The sequence below is a fragment of the Balaenoptera borealis genome (genome assembly GCF_965194805.1).
Source record: "Balaenoptera borealis genome assembly, chromosome: 16".
Taxonomy (NCBI): Eukaryota; Metazoa; Chordata; class Mammalia; order Artiodactyla; family Balaenopteridae; genus Balaenoptera; species Balaenoptera borealis.
The window spans coordinates 55,869,033-55,891,025 of NC_138872.1; the positions used below are offsets into that span (position 1 = coordinate 55,869,033).

At 40.7% G+C, this 21,993-nt stretch overlaps 1 protein-coding gene and 1 long non-coding RNA gene across 30 annotated transcripts in view; one reads left to right on the plus strand and one right to left on the minus strand.

Moving 5' to 3' along the window:
* The window catches only part of RBFOX1 (RNA binding fox-1 homolog 1), a 2,204,510-nt gene that overhangs the window by 1,516,218 nt on the left and 666,299 nt on the right, over positions 1–21,993 (plus strand). The window lies entirely within an intron of this gene.
* The window catches only part of LOC309614218, a 409,767-nt gene that overhangs the window by 13,175 nt on the left and 374,599 nt on the right, over positions 1–21,993 (minus strand). Inside the window, exon 2 of the long non-coding RNA XR_014236083.1 lies at positions 1–19,756. This exon is cut by the window's left edge and continues 13,175 nt beyond it. This is a non-coding gene — a long non-coding RNA (uncharacterized lncRNA). The remainder of the gene's footprint in view (positions 19,757–21,993) is intronic.

Sequence of the window (21,993 nt, forward strand, 5' to 3'; positions counted from 1 at the left end):
TTTAGAAGGGAGATATTACAGCATTTTTTTAATTGTGTTAAGAAAACAATATAAAATTTGCTATCTTAACTATTTTTAAGTTTATGATTTAGAATTGTTGACTATATTGAATATACTCATGTTGCTGTGAAACAGATCTCCAGAACATTTTCATCTTTTAAATCTGAAACTGTCCTCATTGAACACTAACTCCCCATTTCCCTGTCCCCCCAGCCCCTGGCAACCACCATTCTACTTTCTGTTTCTATGAGCTTGACTATTTTAGATAACTTATATTAGGGGAGTCACATAGTATTTGTCTTTTGGGGGCTGGTTTAATTCACTCAGCATAACGTCCTCAGGGTTCATCCATCCTGTAGCATGTGTCAGGATTTCCTTCCTTTTTAAGGCTAAATAATGTTCCATCGTATGTATATACCACAACTTTATCCATTTGTCTGTTGATGGACACCGGGGTTGCTTCCACCTCTTGGCTACTGTGAATAGTGCTGCTATGAGACGTGGGTGCACACATACATCACAGCATACTTTTCTTCTGCCCGGAATGATCCAGGAGAAGGGGAGAGAATGAGGAGGCAGGAGAACAAGCAGAAAATTGCAGGAGCAAGTCCCTTGAGATTGATAAGGAGCAGGGCCCTGAGGGGCACCTGGGCACAAAAGCTTTTCTGTGTCCCCCATTTCTTTGATTACAGGAAATAGGCTTCATTGAGCCTCCGTGACCTTCCCTGAGTTCCAACAGGGCAGATTCAAGCAGTTGTTAATTAGGGAAGGGAGGGGATGTGAGACAAGGGAGAAGCAACAGTCAAGAGAAACCATAGTGCAGCCTTGGGGCAAGGTCCTGGTTGCCCTTCAAGGGATACACACAACAATATCCTCGAGCCGTTTTGCAGATACTGAACCCCTCTCTAGGTGGAAGAAGTTAATGACTAACGATGGTATGTTGCCCACAAGCACTAGGCCCCGGACCAGTTGGAACCAGAAGTTTGATGATGCCGACGCCCACTTACCTCACCACCAACCAATCAGAAGAAGGTCCACGAGCTGATCACGCCCTCCTCTTTGAACCATTACTATAAAGCTCCTCACTACCCCCTCCAGGTCGGGACACTCAATTTTGAGAGCATTAGCCCTCTGTGTCCCCCTTTGCCTGGCAAAGCAATGAAACTATTCTTTTCTACTTCACCCGAAACTCTGTCTCCGATAATTAATTCAGTGCCAGGGCCGAGAATTAATTCAGTGTCAGGGTTCAGAGGCCGATTCGGCTTCAAGGACACAAGAGTCTAAGTGGAGGGGCTGATAGGAATAGGGTCAGGGATGCTTCATCCACAAGAATAGGTGGGGAACCAGGGAGCAGATTCACAGGGAGGCTGGTAGATTTGGTGGCAGGTGGGTGAAGAAATTCCTGTTTGAATGCTTCTGTTTCCTAATGAAGTTAGAGATCAGACTGTCGGCTTCAAGTGTGTGTGTGTGTGTGTGTGTGTGTGTGTTGAGGGGGGTGGGATGGGACATCAGAGGTGCCTTCCCATTAATAGGATGAATGATTAACAGGAAGTACTTGAAATCAAGCTGATGCATCCCCTTATGTGCCAGGCAGACAAAATAAAGCTCAGCTTTGTTGTCAGACAAAAGCAGCTCTTATTATAATGGTTGGCATTCAGAGATAATTCAACTATAAGAGATAATAACACATCAATCAGTCAGGAAATGTTTCACCCAGTAATACCAACAGTATAATATGCGAGTAATAGACTGTTCTGGACACAACCAAGAATTTTCTTTTACTGAAATACTCCCATTTCTAGCAGAAGCTTAATGCTGATTTTTTTTTTCAGCTTCTATTTGGAGAGTCTGTTTATTTCTTTCTTCCTGAGGGGATAGTGAGATAGATATTGTAAATGGTGAGGACTTTTTATTGTTTCTGACAGTTATCAGAGAAACATTTTTTTTTAGAGCTGAGCCGTAGTCTGAAAAATAAACCCATTTGGGATTTTTGAATCAAGCGTGTTGAGTTATGTGTGGTCACCACTTGTAGGTTTCAGGGATCCTAATAACTGCACTTATTAATGAGGGACGGTTATAACCCGTGTGAATGCAGGGACCCATGTGTTCCACTTTTGGTTTGATGCCACTTCAAGAAATAACAGTCCAGTTTCTGGTGATATAAATCACATCCTTTGTTTGCATTTCTGGAAGATCATCAAGGTGGGGCGGGGGCGGGCAACACCTGTTGAAATCCCCTTTACATTCTTTCTCTACATCCCAACTCTGAAACTCTCTAGAGGCTGCCCCTCCACACACCTCGGAAAAGTTCCCTTCCTCGTCAAGGCTTTCTAGTCACTCCCTTGACTCCCATCTCCACGCCACCCTCATAGTCAACGCTCCCCAAAGGCCCTACTTTCCCAGCACAGCTACCTGAGAAATGCAGCTTGTCCTCCATCCTCACGCTATTGTTTTTTTAAAGCATCATTCCGAAAGAATCTTGTTCTCTTTTTGCCCTTCATTCTGGCAGGAAGGGTGCAGCCAGACCTGCTCACACGTTTTCTTTTTGCCCCCATCATATAAGAAAACGCGGAGGAGAAGGAGAACAGAAAACCATCTTGGCAACTTCTCCGGGCTCAGAGAGGACTGGGAGGGGTTTCATTCTGCTTGGGATCCAGTGCTAGCTTTGTTGGTTCCTGCAGCAGAACTAAGGTGAAGAGAGGGAGGCATTTGCCCTAGTCAAACGATTTAAGAGGGCACCAAGAGGCTCAGTAACCAAGATGAATCCTATTTTCATGCAAATCATCAAGATTAATGTCAAAGTCTGATACATAAAGTATCAAAAATTTAATTGACAGCATCTGACAGAGTTGGATTAGCAGAGGGCAAGGGAGGTGAGTCATACTAGTGTAGAGGTGCGTCATGACTTTATTTAAAATTTTTATATTGATCATCGTAGATTCTTGCATTAATTCATTTTTTAAATAAAAATAGCATTCAGATATCATGCATGCTGATTACTGAGATTTTTTGGTGCTCCTTAAGCTTCGTGCCATGAGAGAGTACCTCACTCGCCTCACCCCAATCCCGGCCTTACTTGTGGCTTAAATTTGCCGTCTCTGCGCTTCTCTCTAATTGCAACTTCTTCCTACACCACTTCCTAATAACTGACTGCGGTCTGCCAGGGGTCATGCCATAAGGACATCTTGATTGAGCTGATATACTAGCCAGCCCCTAGATGGGACAAGTTTGCTGGGGCAACTTGCCCTGGTCCAATCCGATGCAGTGAGTGTGGAATCCTACAGACCCAGCCATGGCCAGTTGTACAGAAGTAACTATTGAGAGGAGCAGTCACTGCCCATGTCTGTAGACTCAGCTTCAGTACAGATTTCTTTGGGGCCGGGGGGCATTATTTTATCAGTGCCCGAATTGTGAATGATACTTAGGAGAAAACTGATCAGGTGTGCATTTCCCACTTTCTAGATGACAAAACTGACCACATGGTCAGAATTTAAGTCATAGTGCACGGATGTCCTTCCTTGGCCCATAAGCTTGGAAATAGCACTGCTCACGTGCGCACTGGCTGAAAGTTTCTTATAGTCCTCATGATCTGATAATGTGTACTTTGTGGATATTTAGGAACTTCCTGAGTGAGTAGCTAACGATTAATAGTAAAATTAGCATTGACTACGTGCGTAGTTTTCCTAGGAGTTCCACATGAGTTACCTCAACAGTTCTATGAGATAAGCATTGTTATTATCATTTCAGAGACAGAAACTGGGGTGCTCTGAGGAAAGAAATCCTCTTAGCTTCCCTGAGAGCAGGGATTTGCATGCGGGTGTGGAGCACATGCTCTCAGCTTCCCCTTCGTGCTGCCTCCAACGAGCCCAATCCTTTCCAAGAGTAAATGAAGCTAATTTTATCTTCCGAATCCAGTTTCCCAAGGCAGGCATCTTTTAGACATCCATGGCTATTGGCTGGATATCCGTCTGCAGTTCCTGACTCAGGACAGACTGATTCCTGCTGGACCCTAAGCCTCACCATGGCAGGGCCTGACTGATGATCTCTTCAGCTCTCATGCTAGCACAGTGCCAGGCACATTAGCAGGCTCTGGGTGAATACTGCTTGAAATAAATGGAAATGGGATAGTGAAATGCTGAAAAAGGGTGCATCTTTGAAAAAGAAGTCTTCTTTTCCCGTAGACAGGATGAATCAAAAGGGCCAGAGGCTTGTTTGCAGTACCTGGAAAACCTGCTTCCCCATCTGGCCTGAGAACACCGAGAGAGAGAGAGAGAGAGAGAGAGAGAGAGAGAGAGAGAGAGAGAGAGAGAGAGAGAGAGAGAGAGAGAGAGAGAGAGAGAGAGAGAGAGGGAGGGAGGGAGGGAGGGAGGGAGGGAGGGAGGGAGGGAGGGAGGGAGAGAGAGAGAGAGAGAGAGAGAGAGAGAGAGAGAGAGAGAGAGAGAGAGAGAGGGAGAGAGAGAGAGAGAGAGAGAGAGAGAAAGAATGAGAGAGAGAAGGTGCATTTTCCAGCCTCCCCAGAAGAAAACAAAAAGGAAAACAAACTTTCCCCACTAATGTGGCTGAGAGTTTCTTGCAAGGTGCTTAGCACTGCCTTGTATTTTTCTTTCCTGGCTCCTCCAAGTGTGCCCCCCACCCCCCCTTAACCTTCCCTACTCCCCCTGTGCCTGGGTGTCAATTACAGCTGACTTTGCAGGCTCCAGCCCCCAACACAACAGCCGGGCACGATGTCTTGGGCCCCATGGCATAAGGCAGTGCAGCTAATTAGCCAGGCTTGGCTGTGCCCTCTGCTTCAGCTTGAAAAGCTTTTTGAAAAACAAGTTTCTGGCATTGGAGCGCATTGCTTTGTACTTTCTAGTTGCTCTAAATGTCTCCATTGTGTTACTAACAGTCTCATTTTATGCAAAAAAAAAATGAGATTTTTTTTTCCTGATGCTCTATTTTCAGCTGGTCTTTGAAATTAGATGTTACTGCTCAGGTAGATATCATCATGATGATGATGACAGCTAACATTTATTGAGCACATGATACCTGCCCAGGACAGTTATAAGCCCTTGATGCATATTGACTCTTTATATTCTCATAACATGTAGGTTGTATTATTAACCCCATTTTGCAGAAGGGGAAACTGAGGCTTAGAGAGGTTAAGTAACTTATTCATGATGATATAGCTCCTTTTTTCTTTGTTCTAGGTACTACCAGCTATTTTCCTTCAGTAATCTCTTGTACTCCTCTCAATATGCTTACGTTCTTGTAGTCTCCATTTTACAGATTTGGAAGCTGAGGTTTTATGAATTTACGTAGGATGCCATAAATCACACACTGAGTTTGGAAGCCAGATTTGAACTCCAGTAGCCTGGTTCTGGAGCTCACCCTCCTTGTGGCTACCCACTAATCCCTTTGTCATAAAAGAAATGGCTTCCATGATTCACGTGGTGCTGCTTTGTTGCGTTATGCCCTGATGATGCTGCCGGAAGCTATAGGTTGCATTGGAAGTGAGTAGATGCCTGGGGACCAGACACATCTTGGTGGGGATTCCAGCTCTGCCACCCCCCGACCCGCAAGTGATCTCAGGCAAATCATTTACTTTCTCTGACTTTCAGGCATAAATTCTGAGAAAAGGAGATAATACAAAGGTCATTATGAAAGTTAGAGATACTCTGTGTAAAATGGTACCTAGACACGCGACATGATTATTATGAGCTCAAATAAAATTGTTTCAAGAGTCAGTCCTGACTTCAAATATTGGCTCTAGTATGAATGGTGTTGGGGACATTGAAAGGTTATTTACATTCTCAAGTCTCAGTCTTCCCCTCTTTAAAATGTGAATAACAGTAAAATCCAGTAAAATAGTAAAAACATCGCAGGATTCTATGAGGTACTGTATGATCACGCACCGGGATATAATAGCGTTCAGTCAAGAGTAGCTATTAGTGTAATTATGAACACATTAGTTGAATCTGAGCACAATAGAACCACTGAATTCAAGTTAAAGGAAAGTTCTCTGAAGAGAAGAAATAACAGTGATTTACAGCTTCTGTTCTTCCCCTGGTACCGTTCTATTGATGGAGGGGGCTGTATGTTGTGATTAATTAAAATCAATACCTTCAAGCGGATACAGTGGTGCTTTTTATGAAAGAGGAGACAGCAGGACTGTGGCCTGCTAGAAAGGGGTGTGACTCTTTCCATGAGACTTTGAGGAGCTCACACTTCCTCTTGGGTTGCAGAAATAACTCATGTATCAACAGAACATAAGTAAATAACATTGAGGGCATGATCAGTTTCGTGCTGAGGGCTCTGATCACTCATCATAAGAGTGGCTGGACATTTTTGAGAAATGCAAAATTATCTTGGTATTTCACCATTGTCTCATGCTTACCAAAAAAAGCCAGCTTTGCTTTGCCAGCCTCCTGTGCGGCTAGGAGTGGCCATGTGACATGTCTGGTCACCGGAGGTTTGCTGTGGGCGTCTGCGGAAGCCTTTATTTTTCTCGTGGAAGGGGGTACCTGCAGGTGGCGCTATCTGTCCTTCTCCTGCCCCTTTTCCTCATCTTTTATGGTGTCCATGGTGGGGCAGTAGCCACTGATTGACAACCACATGGGACATTGGCTCTGACATCATAGAGCAGCTGAACCAGTGACAGGACAGGCTACCTCTGAAGTCACGTTGTGTGAGAATATTAATCCCTTATTCATTTATACCCTGGCAATTAGGATTTCTGTTATTGGCAACCAAAAGCATTTCTAATTGAAATAAACTAAAAAGTTATTGCAGAATTTTATTTCATATATAGAACTGCTGTGTGTGTGTGCGTGTGAGATATGGGATGTTAGCTTTTCCATATATACTACTTACTAGATTCGGGGTTAGGTATGAGGACATACTATCATGTAACTATTTATCTTGTCTTTCCTTCTTTTTTCATCTTTTCATTTTCTTCCAAAAGCTCATTTGCCATTTTCAAACAGAGAAAGGTATATTATGAGAAGCACAAAGTTCACTTCTTACTTTCGAAATCCTCCATCTTTGCTTTCATTCCTTGGCCCACTGGCTACCTGTGACCAGAAGTATCTTTTCTAAGCTGAAATCTGACACAGGGATCAAAACAGAGTTTTTAAACAGCTTTAATAAATTTGAGGTGGCAAGTTTTTGCTGAAAAATTCCAATTATCAAGAGATATTGATATTTCTCCGGGAAGAAAAACACCATGACCAAGGTTCCAATTCTCCTATAGAGAATTTGGAGAGAACAATGAGATCGAAGTGGGGCAGATTCATGTGTGGGAAGGAAAAGTTCAACAGTGATGGTATTTGGTGCTTTTCCACTTAGGTTAACCCTTTAATGGCAGAAGAGACTATACATATACCCCTGAATGGTGCATCATATAATTTCCTTGAAGCCTTGTACTTTATCTTATAGATCCATGTAAAATTCTCATTGTTTCCCATCAGATACCCATGTTGGTTTATATAACATAACGGGGCTCCCGCGCCGATCACTGAGCCAAATTAATGATGTAAAGAGATGTCCATGTTTATCTTATTGGGTTGTGTATTATCTGGCTTCCAATTTGAGAAGACTGGGAACCATTCTGTAGCCAGAATGCAAGTACCCAGGGACAAGTTTAATCAATTTCAATTTGAAAAGCTTTTTCCAGGTGAGAAATACCATTCACACATATGATCCCATTTTGATCTCTATAGAAACCCATGGCCATCCTTCGCACAAATGTAGTTTGATTTTTGTGGATGCCATTAGTGAGAAAACTGAGTCTCATTTCAGAGTCAGGGTTCGGATCTTGGATCATCAATTGTCCATCCTTAAGTGCTTATACTGCAACAGGCTGCTTCTCATTCGTTAATGAGCATCGTTGATAGGATGGACCCTGGGATGGTCTCAGAGGTGGCCTTGCCCCTCAGTCCATCGTCCCATAGAATGGCTCTCCATGTTAACTGCTCCAAATAGTAGTTACCAGGAGTTGAACATTTGCTTTTCACGTGTGTTGCTACATTTTGATATTCACAATAAACATGAGAGGCGGGTTTGCTAGCATCCTATTTTGAGACACGTTGGAACCTAGGCTCAGAGTATGTGGGGAATTTGCCTAACACCACACTGCTGGGAAGTGGACATGGGGAAATTGAGCTGTGGTTTTCTTGTACCCAAACTCTTAGCTAATCACTCCGCAGTTTTCTAGCTGCCAGGGCACACCAAGCTCCCACCTCCTCCACCTCTGGCTCTCATGTTCCCCATTGTCCGGCCCTGTCACCTGCTTTATCCTGTAGGTGATTGCAGAGCTACTCAGAATCACTAGTAATTGAATTAAAGTGATGTGCGGTTGTCTGCCCAATGCGTTTACTTCATCACTTCTTTACCTGTAAATAAATTATGAGGAAAGTGGAGAATTATGAGGTTGGGGGGGAGGACTCTTTGAAAAAGCCAGGGGGAAAAATATCCAGAGTGATATAATTATCTATTTACTGCTTCTGGTCCACAGACTTGCCAGCTTTTATACACACATATATATATATATATGGTCATGGAAGACGAAAAGGAAACGCTTACTTCAGCTTTTAAGAGCGATGTAAGCAATTTTACATTGCACTTACTCCCTAGGGGTGGTGTGACAATGTTTCTAGTAAATTAAAGTATAATAAAAACATTGGCACCACGGCAACTTTTATATTAATTTCTTAATTTTTCGCAGACAATTATAAATCTCGTGGGGGAAGAGGCAAGGTCTGTGGGTTTCCAGGAGAACAGTGCCGCATTCACAGGCATGGAGCTCTGGTCCTCTGCTGAGAGGTGTGTGTGCGTGACGCAGGCTGTGTGGATACTGTGAGATGCAGGTCCTGCTCCTGGGTGAAGGCTAGTGATGCCCAGTGGACCAAGACATCAGGCTGGGAGGTCCAGCTGTGCTGCTAAGTATTAGACACGTTGTCTAATCCTTGAATGGCAGTATGATGTCATGGGTATCTGCACTGCATCAGTGTCTGCAGTTTGACTGCCTGGGTTTAAAATCCTGACTCCTCCTTTACCTGGAGAAATTTGGTGAACTCCTTCCTGTGTAAAATGGAACTTACAATGGTATTTGTGTCACATGCAAGGTGCGTGAAAAAGCCTGGGTGCTCCTGGCACTGCCCAGCCATCAAACCAACCTGGGAGCATCTCCTACCAGACTTCCAATCAGGCAAACAACAAATATCCTTATGGATGAAGCCGCTGTTAGCCAGGTTTTGTGACTTGCATCCTAAAGCATCCTCACTCTTAGTCGTCACTAAATTAGAGTGATGCAGCACTTCAATGAATTCTAGATTCACTGAATCATGGAATATTCATGCTGGATAGAATCTTAGGTCTTTCCACTAAATTTTCTATATAACTTCTTCTTCCTCATTTGTAAATATTTTTTCAGGAAAGTGGAAATTGGAGGGGGGAAATTTTGAAAAATCTATGGGAAAATATGCAGAGTGATATAATTATTTATTTTCTGGGCAGAGCTGGACAAATCCCAGTGAATTTTCTTTGGTTTGTTCTTTTCTAGACTCAGGCACTTTCCAGGCACCTGATTAGGATAGGTTATTGCTAAAATCTTTTATTAGGCACAGATTCTAATTCCATTTCTCACCGCTGCACTTCCATGCGGTTTCAAGCACATAATTCTTTACTATTTTAATTGTATTTGTTTTCTCTTGCTTCTCTTCTTTTCTAGGCTGCGTGCTACTTGTGAATAGGAGATATATCTTCTTATTTTATGTTTGTACATCTGGCACATAGTGAACACTCAATTAGAGATAAATGAATGAATCAAAGAATGAACTAGTGTGTGTTGCTGAAACGTTAATTCCATGGTAGGTTAATAGATGCTACACACACACACACACACACACACACACACACACACACACACACACACACACAGTTCCATGGTTTTAAAAAAAATGTGGGATACATTGGATGAAAAAGATTAAACCGATTTCTTTTTGCAGGACTTCTTAGTACCTTTAGTATGCCATCAATATGAATCATAAATCTCTAGGAGAATGGTGTAGAATGAAGCAGTTTCCAAACTCACTGTACCAAAGAAGTCTTTTTTAAAGAATGTCTTGCAGGAACTCAATTTAAAGGATATGCTTATTTCTATATTTTTATTTTACTTGTTTTTGGAAAATGTGCAACCTTTTTCTAACTTTTTATTCTGAAAAATTCTAACCTCGTGGAAAAGTGCAAGACTGTTACAATAAAGCCTGTATATCCCTACCAGAATCACCAATTTTTAACATTTTACCACATGTGCTTATTCTGTCCCTCCTTCCCTCCCTCTCTCTCTCTTCGAATTCTTTTTGGGCATCTTTTCCTGACAATAAGGAGGATATGTTCTGGATGCCACTGGGATGTACTTGTCTGCCTGCCTTTAAGAAAATAACTGAACACGCCTTAGGGCAGATACCTGTATGTTTCACATGTCTTTGTTGACGATTTATTAAATCCCATCCCAGCAGAATCATAGAATCTCAAGGTGTGGAGGGACCTGAAAAGGCATCCAATCCAAGCCCTGCTCACCTACCCACCCCTTCTGCATTCCATACCCATATTGTATGCCTTTGGATGCCACTTCTTTTTTCCAGGGCTGGTGAGTCAGTTCTAAGTGGTATGAAACTTGCAAATGAAGCCTTTTGGAGATTCTCTCCTCTTCCTGGGCACGATCCAAGTGGTCTATTAGCTGCTTCCATTTATCAAAATCTCCTGTGGGTGTAGGAAGCCTAATAATAGGAGCTCAAGAAAAGAAGAGCATTTTGATAGCGGACTGAAGTGTTTTGCCAACTCTTGATTACCCGTGATAACAAGAATGAGAACCTTGGCCCCAGTTGCCCACAGATTCATTGAATCATGAACTATCCAAGCTGGAAAGGATCTTAGGGATCATCTGATACGGCCCCTGCATTTTTCAGACAAGGAAGCAGAGAACAAGAGAGAGTGAAACAGTTGCTTAAAATCTCATGGCTGCCATGGTTTCTGATTTTAGGCCAGGTTATTTCCCAAGCCACCAAGCCGATCTCAGAACATTCACAGACAACTTTTAAGACAGACTCACATACACAGGCACACACACACATAGGCACACAGGGACACAGGTGCACAGACTTATGTGCAACCTCATTCATGGATGGAGTTTCTGTTTCCTCCAGATACTACTCATGATTGGAGGCTATATGACCTCTTGTTTGCAATCTAGAAATGTGAACTTGGTAATAGAAACTCTTCCAAATACATGAACATACTTTACTCAGCAGCTTAGCCCCTCTTGCAGCTAACAGAAGGAAGCAGGATAAAGGTGAACATCATAAGGCTGCTGGAATGACTGTGTGGTCAGTGAAGTAACAGAAGAAATATAGAAATTCAGCTTTACTGAGAGGGTAGCTCACAGCAGTCCCATTTTATCCTTAGTCAGGCCAGAACCGAAGTGTTTATTATGGCTAGAAAGAGACCCCAAAGGAAATTTGAGTTTACTGAGTGCCAGCTACACACTCTGGTACATATATTATCTTATTTAACCCTCATAATAGCCATATGACTGGTAAAAAAAAAAAATAATGGGTATGGAAAGACTATTACTTACTCCAAATCACACATCCAGTAAATGGTGAAACCAAGAATTAAATGTGTCTAGAGTTTTTTTTTTTTTTTTTTTCCTTTGGTTACAGTCTCCTGGTTGCTGTTAGAGCAGTGAGAACATAGTATCCAAGGAAGAAAACAAATTTCAAACAAAAACACCCCAAAGAGTTCATGTTGTCCTAACAGGAATTATCCTCCTAAATTTGGGGAAATAAACTTACATTTTCCTGTTTGTTTCTTTGGTGAGAGGACTCTCTCTTCTCCTCAAAGCCCTATAAACCAGTGTTGTCCAATCGGATTTTCTGTGATAATAGAAATGTTCTGTAATCTTGCTGTCTAATACGGTAGCTATGGGGTAAGTGTAATATACACACAGGATTTCAGAGTCTTTGTAGAATGAAAGAGGGTAAAATAGCTCATTGGCATTTTAAGAAAAACTGATTGCATGTTGAAATGATAACATATTTGGATAAATTTAATAGGTTTTAAAATTAGTTTTACTTTTTTTTTTCTTCTTGAATGTGGCTACTAGAAAATTTAGAATTGCATATGTTGTTTGCATGATATTTCTATTGGCACCATAGATCTAGGTAGTTTGTCTATGAATAAGTGTATATACTTACAATTATATTTTTCTGTGTATGTATCTATCATCTATCTATTGAAGGCCATTTTATTTTTAATAGAAACAATATCATATAGTATATAATGATTTACAATTTGTTATCATTTAACAGTGTAATTAGGATTTTCCCCCCACATTGGTACATAGAAATCAACATCGTTCTCTTTAATTACCATATAGCAGTGCTTAAACTGATTTATGAGTTGCTCATCCATTTATACAAAGTGCATGCATGGGTGGATATAAAGTATAGGAAGAGGGACTTGCCTGGTGGCGCAGCGGTTAAGAATCCGCCTGCCAATGCAGGGGACACAGGTTCGAGCCCTGGTCCAGGAAGATCCCACATGCCGTGGAGCATCTAAGCCCATGAGCCACAACTACTGAGCCCGAGCGCCTGGAGTCCATGCTCTGCAACAAGAGAAGCCACCGCAGTGAAAAGCCCGCGCACCGCAACAAAGAGTAGCCCCCACTTGCTGCAACTAGAGAAAAGCCCGCGTGCAGCAACAAAGACCCAACACAGCCAAAAATAAATAAATAAATAAATATTTTTTTAAAAAAAGTATAGGAAGAAAAGCAGATGCAGTTCTGGAGAATACAACCTTTTAAGAGGTGGGCAGAAGTGAGCCCTGCACACTGGTTTGAGAATAAAGGAACAGAGTGACAGGACCTACCAGGACAGAGGTACTGATGGAAACCAAGAGATAGAAAGGCCAATGGGAATTGATCAAATAAGAGACCTTCTGGAAACTAGCCTCTAGATTTAGTAACTAAAGAGGTGACTGCTCATCCAGGAAGTGAGAAGAAGGGCATCTGAAATAACATGGGCTGAGGATTAAATAGAAGTGAGGCAACAGAAGCTATGAATATAGACTTTCTTCTCTTTCTAGAATCCTACAGAATCTTTATATAACCTTAGGTTGTTGAGGTAGAAAATGAAATTTAAGCCAGAAAGTGTAATAAAAGATGGAATTGACCATATAAATGTTTACATTTTTTTAAAATGTAATGTTTAAAAATGCACTATAAAGGAAACAAAAAGACAAAAGGCAAACTGGGAAAATGTTTGCAATCCATATAGAATACAGTTGTTTATTTCTCCTAAATTAGAATTTAAACTTCAGGAGGGCAGAGACCATATGCTTTTGGCTCAACATGTATCCCTAATGACCAACAAACTGTCTGGCATAGAGTGGGCATTCCACAAACATTTATTGAATACATGAATCATATTGGAACTCTCGATTTTGGATTCCCTGGCCTTGCCTTTTCATTATTCTGATGGTAAATTTATAGAAAGGGCACATTCTGTCCCATAAACATTGTCCAGGCTCACCACGTCAAAGTATCATCACATGGTAGTGGGTGTGACTTTGGACAAGTTAGTGAAGACGACTGATCTTCTGTTTCCATCTTGGGATAATTCCAGTCCAACCTGCTTGGAAAGAGCCAGGAAAAAATATGTACCAAAGAGCCTTGAAAATGGAAAACCACGGTATACCTACTTGGAATGATTTTTGATAAAGTAAGGCTCTCATTTTCCATGGAGTATGGCTAAGTTGAGAAAGGCGGTTCTCCCAATTTATTGTGAATGAGAGTCACTGAGGTGCTCATAAATTGCCTCTTCCAAGGCTGTGTGCCCGGATATTTTCATGCCTTAGACCTAGGGTGGGCTTTGGCCGTGTGTATTTCTTCAGTTTAATTCGGTAAATGCTTACGAAGGTACACGCACCTGCAAGTGCAGACACTGGGCAGGATGCTAGGGATACATCATTGGGCAAGATATCCTCTGTACCCTGGGGAGCTCAGAGGGAATTGCTGGCACAATAATTAGCACAAATACATGGACGTCTCTAACTGTAAAAGTAGCCCCTCAGCTGATAGCCCTGATCTGCCCATTTCTCAAACATTAGTGTGCAGAAACATCACTTGGGGATTTTGCTCCAGATTCGGTGTCTTAGGGTCCACTCACAGAGCTTCTGATTCAATCAGTAGGGTGGGGTTCCCAGAACCTGTGTTGTTAACAGAACTGCCAGGGTTTTGAATGCTGTTCCTCCATCCACCATCCCTTGATAACAATTGGCAGAGAGCAAAACTTAACTCTAAAAAACATCAGCGCTTGTCTTCTCTGCTGTTCAGAATTTCACCCCTTCCTCAGAGGAAACAGGTGTGTTTGCCTTTTCTTCTCCACTCCATAGGAAGCTGAGGTTAATCGGGAGGTAGTTTCTTACCATCTCTTCAAAAGTCAGCCGTGGCATTTCTCTGCGGTGTTAAATGCAAAGAGAGGACTGCCGTAAAGACTACGAAAGAGGGCAGTTAAGGATAAAAGCTACATAATGTGAACCATATGCTGTTGGAGCCACAAAAGGGCTCCAGAAACCAGCTGATGATTTTGCAGACGAGGCGGCGGGTCCGGTGAGGTCTCCTGAACGACCCGGGTCTAAACAGGCAACCAGTCCCGAGGCCAGTTTTCCTGACTCTCTTGTATCTGGGTTTCATTGTGTATCCTGTCATGACTGATGGCCATTGACCAGAAAGCCTGTTTCCTTCCCTTTCAAACAGAGAAGAAACATTTTTGATATCTCATCAAAGAGTCATTGCCCATTGCCCATTGCCCAAGCAGGGTGTAGTTAATGAGAAAATTATGTGATTTTTTTGTTTTTGTTTTTTGTAAATCACAGAATCCTGCTTCCTCAATTACTTCTTTCCTTTCTTTATTTTTTAAATTTTTATTGATGTACAGTTGACTTACAATGTTGTGTTAGTTTCTGCTGTACAGCAAAGTGACTGTTATACATATACATATATCCACTCAGTTTTAGATTCTTGTCCCATATAGGTCATTACAGAGTATTGAGTAGAGTTCCCTGTGCTATACACTACTTCTTTTCTTTAAATGCAAAGCTGAGAACCTGACACTGGGAGTGTTTCTTGTCTGAATTTCTGATGGATTTTAATTTTGCAGCTGTCATCTGGCCCTCACAGTTATTCCCTGATTTCCTTCGTTAGTCCACCGCGTTCATCTTTGGTTCTACTGTAGGGTCCGTTGACGGACTGAACTGTACCTTCAGTTTTCCTTTCTTTGTCTCACTCGTCGAATACAATCACTGGAGGCTGAGTGGTATTGAAGCCTGAAAGATGTCTGGTGGCCTGTCAGGAAGGTGCTGGAATTACAGACCTCAGTGATACACACTTTCCTGGGAGTCATGTCTTTTTTTCAAAGGATCCTTCTGAGAATCCAGACTTCCACGTTCACAAAAATAACACATTTGTACTATGACAAAGTGGTGAATAGGGCAAACCTTCACTTAGCGCCTCTCCATAATGAATGCATTTTGTCCTCTTGTTTGTTGGGAATTCCTCCAGCCTTTTCTTAAATATATTGAAAATCAAGGGATCAACCAGGGAGTTGGGGGGGGGGGGTGAGGGGTGGGAGAAGGGATCACACTGCATGGAAGAAACAGACTCTGCCACTGGGAAACCTGGTAAAGGTCTTTTCCTCCTCGTAATTTTATGCTACACCGCGAGCCACAAGGGCGCAGGAATATATGGAAAGATTTAAGTTTAATTGTTAAAATTCTGCTCAGCCAGGCCACATCTTCCCCACGATTTGCACTCTTTAGCATTTGTGTGCATTAGGTAATATATTCAGTGTTTCTCGCTCCAATCCAATTTGTGTGTGTTTGGCAGTAACCCAGTTCCACGGGCAAGGATGTGGGGGGCAGGGAGACCATAAATCTGTCAGGGTAGAGCACGGAGGCGATATTGCTGTGTTTGATGGTGTGCTTGCGTGAACACTCCAAAATGCTGGTGAAGCAATCCCACCTCTTTCCGGAAAGTCTCTCAGGGACAAAATTAATGTATCTCATATTGTATTGATTGGAGCCAATAAGTGCCTAAATGATTTGATGGAAGGCAGAGAGATTATGCAGGGAAGAGGGGAGACAGGCAGCTTGCAAAGAAGTATGTGGTTTAATTACTGGCTGAATTTCGACAATCCACCTCCTCCCTCAGGAATTTAACAAATAGGCCTAAGTGCACTTTCGCTTTTCTTGACATCTGTTGAAATGATATCTGCTCGCCATGAGGGGAGTCTGGGAATTGGGCTTGGGGTATTGGTGAGATCAGTGAGCCACAGGAAGTTCCTTTCCAGACTGCAAAATAAGAAGGTGGAAAATACCGCATTCGCACTTTAAGGTTAAGCTATGGAGAGCAGAGCTTTATAGAATAGAATTCTGCCCCCAGTTTAATGAAGCCGTCTCCATCTTAAATGCAGGGTTAGACATATGTGTCTGTATTCCAGTGTGCTTAAAAGCCCAGGTGCTGGCCCACACACAGCATTGAACTTGAAAACTGGATGGTGGATGGGTGAATGCTTTATGCACCTGATTTTGAAAACCACTCCTAGTTACCTCCCTTTAATTGCATGGTATGAATTGTTAGGAAATTCTCTTATCTTTTAGGTAAACAATAGATGACTGCTTTTTCTTTCTTTTTTTTAAATGGAAAAAAAAAGAGAAGCCAAAACCCAACTAAAATTTGATGTTGACCCCAGCACAAGGAAGACCATTGTTGTGAATCTGCTAGTGTTTGATTACATCAATAATTCAAAGAAAATACCGTGCACTTAATCTCTTTTACGCTTCTCCACTAGAAATGATCCTGGTTTTGTTTGGAAAGTCCTAAAGCTATCATTTTCCTCAGCTCTTTCTAAAATATGTATTTATTTTTTATGCTTGAAACATTTATATATGTTATGGGCCAAATTACATATAAGCCATTTGCTTTCAGAGACCTGATAAAAATCCATTTTACATGGTAGACACAAGATGAGATGTTATCAAAAGAAAATTCCATAGTCAACTTGGGAATCTCTTTATCAGTCCATGTCCCTGATTGGGAATTTGATACTTTCTTTGTTCATTTGTGTATATTGGCCATTCTTTAAAAAAAATACATGTATAAATATATACATATATATTCATGTGTGTGTGTGTGTGTGTGTGTGTATATATATATATATATATATATATATATATATATATATATATATATATACACACACACACACACACACATAAATATCACATATATGGTATCACATAATCACATAATTGTGACTAAAACTTTCCGTGACTAAGTGGAGAATTAAAATTTCAGAACACCCATAGTCTGTTATCTGACTTCTGTGATGCAGGCTAATATCTCAATTCACTGTTATGGTCCTTTCTCCTACAGTGTGGCTTTTCCCAACAGGAAACGGATATAATGTGCTCAATTAATTAGAGGATATAATTTGCATTAGTTAAACCTATATTGATTGCAAAGTGATTGTGATCTAAAAGTAGCCCCGTGTGTGTGAATGTGTTATGTGTGTGTCTGTATGTGTGTCTGTGTGTCTGTGTGTATGTATGTGTGTGTATGTGCATCTGTGTGTGTGTATATGTATGTGTGTCTGTGTCTATGTATGTGTGTCTCTGTGTATGTATGTGTGTGTATATGTATGTGTGTCTGTGTGTGTCTGTGTGTGTGTGTCTGTGTATATGTATGTGTGTGTATATGTATGTGTGTCTGTGTATGTCTGTGTGTGTGTGTGTGTGTGTGTGTGTGTGTGTTGGAGGTGGTGGTTCTATTCTTGTATATGGCAGATTTTGGAAGGAGTTTTGTACTTTATGACTGTGATGTGTGATAAGCCTGATAAGGTTGTTCGAAAATTCCCAAGCAAATAATCTTGCTGGTGGAGACAGAAGAGGTAGGTTTGAAGTAAAAGCTAGACATGCTCACACTTTAGACTGGGTCAGGTTTTATAACTCAATGCATAACTGTCTGCTTTTCTCCATCCTCCTGTGTATGAACCTCCAACCTATTAGAATGCATATGTAGGAAAAATAAACTAGTTCCTGTGGATCTGAAACTTTCTAGCCCCTATCCACTTTTCCCCATTGGAACTATATTTATAGCATAAAAATCTAAACTTCTGGACTTAAATTGGTCCCTATGTTGATGGCCCTGGGGCATGTCGAAGGACCATCAAAGATCCAAGTGTATTCAATTAAATAGTTATAATGTCAAGGGCATTTTATTGTATCCTAATTCTCTCAGCATTGGTCATGTAGGGTACATGGCAGCTTCTGATTAACCATAGTTCTTGATTTCCTGTGCACCCTGGATATTACAAAGTTTGCTCCAACTGCCTGCTTTTCAATGAAAATAAACACAATGATCAGCATCTCTAGGTTAAAACAACATTGGAAAAATACTGGAATTTTTCCAGTTTTATATTAAGTCAGTTCTCTTTCTCTATGTATGTGTATGTGTGTAAATAGATAGATGTATAATATCTATACCTGTTAATCTATCTATCTATCCACACAGATTTGTTACCTAATAAACACTGATGTAGGGCTTACTCCAGGAAGCACTTACTATTGTAAGTGCTTTACAAATAATTAATCACCTAACAACCCTATGATGTAGGCACTATAGCCCCATTTTACTGATGGGGCCAGTGAGGCACAGAGAGGCAAGTTAACCTGTCTAAGGTCACAGAGCTAGTAAGTGGTAAGGCTGGGATTCAATCCCAGGGGCCCCATATCCCGGTACTTACAATAAAAAAATAATGGTTTGCGGTTATCCAGCACTTTCTACATGTCCGATAGAGGGATTTAATTTTTTTCCCATTCAATCTTCACAACAAACTTATGAGTTGATTTTCGTTATCATCCCTATTTTGCAGAGCCAGGCACAGAAGCTGAAAGGAAATAACACATCAAAGATGTGTTATCTTTGATCATACAGTTCAAAGGTGATGGAGTTGCGCTTTACATCCAATTAGATTAGAAAGTTCTCGTTATTTCGTAGTGAAAGCTTTGTACATATACATACATGCATATATATCTATTTTCATATATACATGTATGTATAATAAGATGCCTATGAGAATTGAAAAGGCAAGAAACACCTTTTGTTGTGTGGACTGTGTTTGGCTCTCAAACTCACGCATCCGCAAAGAGGCATCTTTTCTTACTATTAGCTTAAACAAAGAATTATCTGAGCATTCCCGCCCGAAATTTGAAGGTGTTTGAAGAGATGGAAAGTTCTTTTGAATGCCACAGAGACTGGACCCAACTTCTCTTTCTAATGTAAAAGAATGATCTGCAGCAAATACATGTTTATATTTATTAAAAGAGCATATTTATGAATATCAAGGAGCATCAGCAAACCAATGACTGAAAGGTACAATTGGGGACCGTAGTTGAAAATATGCTGAACTTCTAAGAGAGAAATGGCTGCTCGATCAGAGTTCAGTTATAACCAAGAGCGTTGCACCAGCAATAAACTTTAAGTTAATGCTAACAATTTTAATTTGTATCTTTTAATTGTTGAATTCTGAATTGCTTTCCAATTTCCCACAGAGTTTAATGTGTATGCAAATTATGCAGCCAAGAAATTCAAGATACAAAAGATAGACTGCATTTTGCAAACATACCATAATTATTGCTTAATTTTTAAAGGTTCTTTCTCTTCGTCAGGGTATTGTTCAATTTCCTGAAACTGAACAGAAGACAACTTTTGGTTAATGATTAGTATAAATCTTGTGATGGAACTTAATTGAATGCTAACTTTGTTGTCTCACAACTGCAAACTATTCAATTCCCTATTTCTCTGAGGTAGGGTTTCTTGCTCTCTTAGCACAAATAACTCGTCTGCTAATAATAGGAGGAAAGAATTATCAGAACATCCTTTTAATTGTCTGAAGGCTGTGCACTCTCATGCAAGCTGTTACAAAAAGGTAAAAACAACTCTTACATCTATTTTAATATTGTGTTTCTTATTAGTTCCAATTAGACTTATCAGTGATCAGCCCTAGCAAAATAAAGGAAAAAGGTATCACTGAAAAAGAATGATGCTGTTCTGTTGGTAGTAAATGCATAGATTTAGGGTGAAAAAAACTATATATAGATATATATATAGGGTTGGCCAAAAAGTTCGTTCGGGTTTTTCAATGACATATACAGGAAAACCCAAAGAAACTTTTTGGCCAACTCTATAATATTTAGTGTAAAATGGCAGCAGCTAAACCAACAGATTTGGTGGAGTAGTAGAGATCTATCTATTAAGCATTTAATTTTCAAGTGTTTGTTGATTACCTACTGGACTCCAGGAACTGTCCTAGGTATGGATATTCAGCGTTGAACAGTACTGACTAGTTGCTGTCATTGTGATCAAGTGTTTAAACATAAAACCAAGAAATAAATAAGAGGTTTTAGATGGTGATAAATGATTGGAAGGGGAAAAAGTAAAGTCAGTGAGATACAGTATGATTTGGAGTTGACGGCAGTGGTGGTCAAGGAAGGCATCATGGCAGAGGTGATGTCGGAGCTCATGGTAAAGGACTGACCCTGGAAGAGTGAGAGACAGAAAGTTCCAGAAAGGGGGGGGGGGGACAATTGCAAAGGCCCAGGTGGGAAGAAGCTGAATGTGTTGGAGAACCAGAAGAGGTTTAACTTAGGTTATGTTGTTATGATAGAATAATGACATTTCCTTATAGTGTCTCAAAATGCCAATCCCCTTTCACAGTTTGGGTCATTTGCCCTCAGACTATTCCAATCATGAGGGACATGTGATGGGTGGATACAGGCTATCTGTACAGAAGACTTAACACATCAGGCTCTCTAGGGAAAGTGGGAAGGACATTTTAGTTATGGTCTCAGTTCTGGAACTGCTCCTGAGTTTTCCTCAAGATCCCCAGAAATCCTGAAGCTATGTTTTTTACTCCAAATTCATCAGTGGACCAAAGTGATTTGATGATACCTAAACTCACTCTTTTTTTTTTTTTAATTTTATTTATTTATTTATTTATTTATTATTATTATTATTAATTTTTGGCCGTGTTGGGTCTTCGTTTCTGTGCAAGGGCTTCCTCTAGTTGTGGCGAGCGGGGACCACTCTTCATCGCGGTGCGCGGGCCTCTCACTATCGTGGCCTCTCTTGTTGCAGAGCACAGGCTCCAGATGCGCAGGCTCAGTAGTTGTGGCTCACGGGCCCAATTGCTCCGCGGCATGTGGGATCTTCCCAGACCAGGGCTCGAACCCGTGTCCCCTGCATTGGCAGGCAGACTCTCAACCACTGCGCCACCAGGGAAGCCCCTCTTTTTTTTTTTAATGGTGGTTTTAAATTTTTTGATTATGAAAAATTTCAAATATAAACAAAAGTAGGGAGAATTAATATAATAGTATACCTACTCATCACCAGCTTCAGCAACTATTAACTCATTGCCAAGCTTGTTCCTTTTGTATTTAATCTTCCTCCCTCTACCCCATGAATATTTTGAAGCCAATCCCAAACATTGTATTATTATACATAATTATATATATAATATATATTATTATATTATTTGAATATGTGTGTTCAAAAGATGCTGACTTCTTAGGAAAAAATATCATTATTAACATTATTACATATTAAAAATTAGCAATAATTCCTTAATAGAAACAGCTATTCACACATCATATCATTTAAAATATTTATGCATGCATATGAAAAAGGTGAGGACTTTTAAGGAAAAAAAACAGATTGTATTAACATTATTAGGCCTTAAAAATTAACATTACTTCCTTAATATAGTCAAATATTCTATTGATGTTCGTTTACATGATTGTCATCCATATATTTAATTTTGCTTGTTGATCAAATGTTAAAGTAAGAGTGATACACAGTCATCCCTTGGTATCCGCGTGGGGCTGGTTCCAGGACCT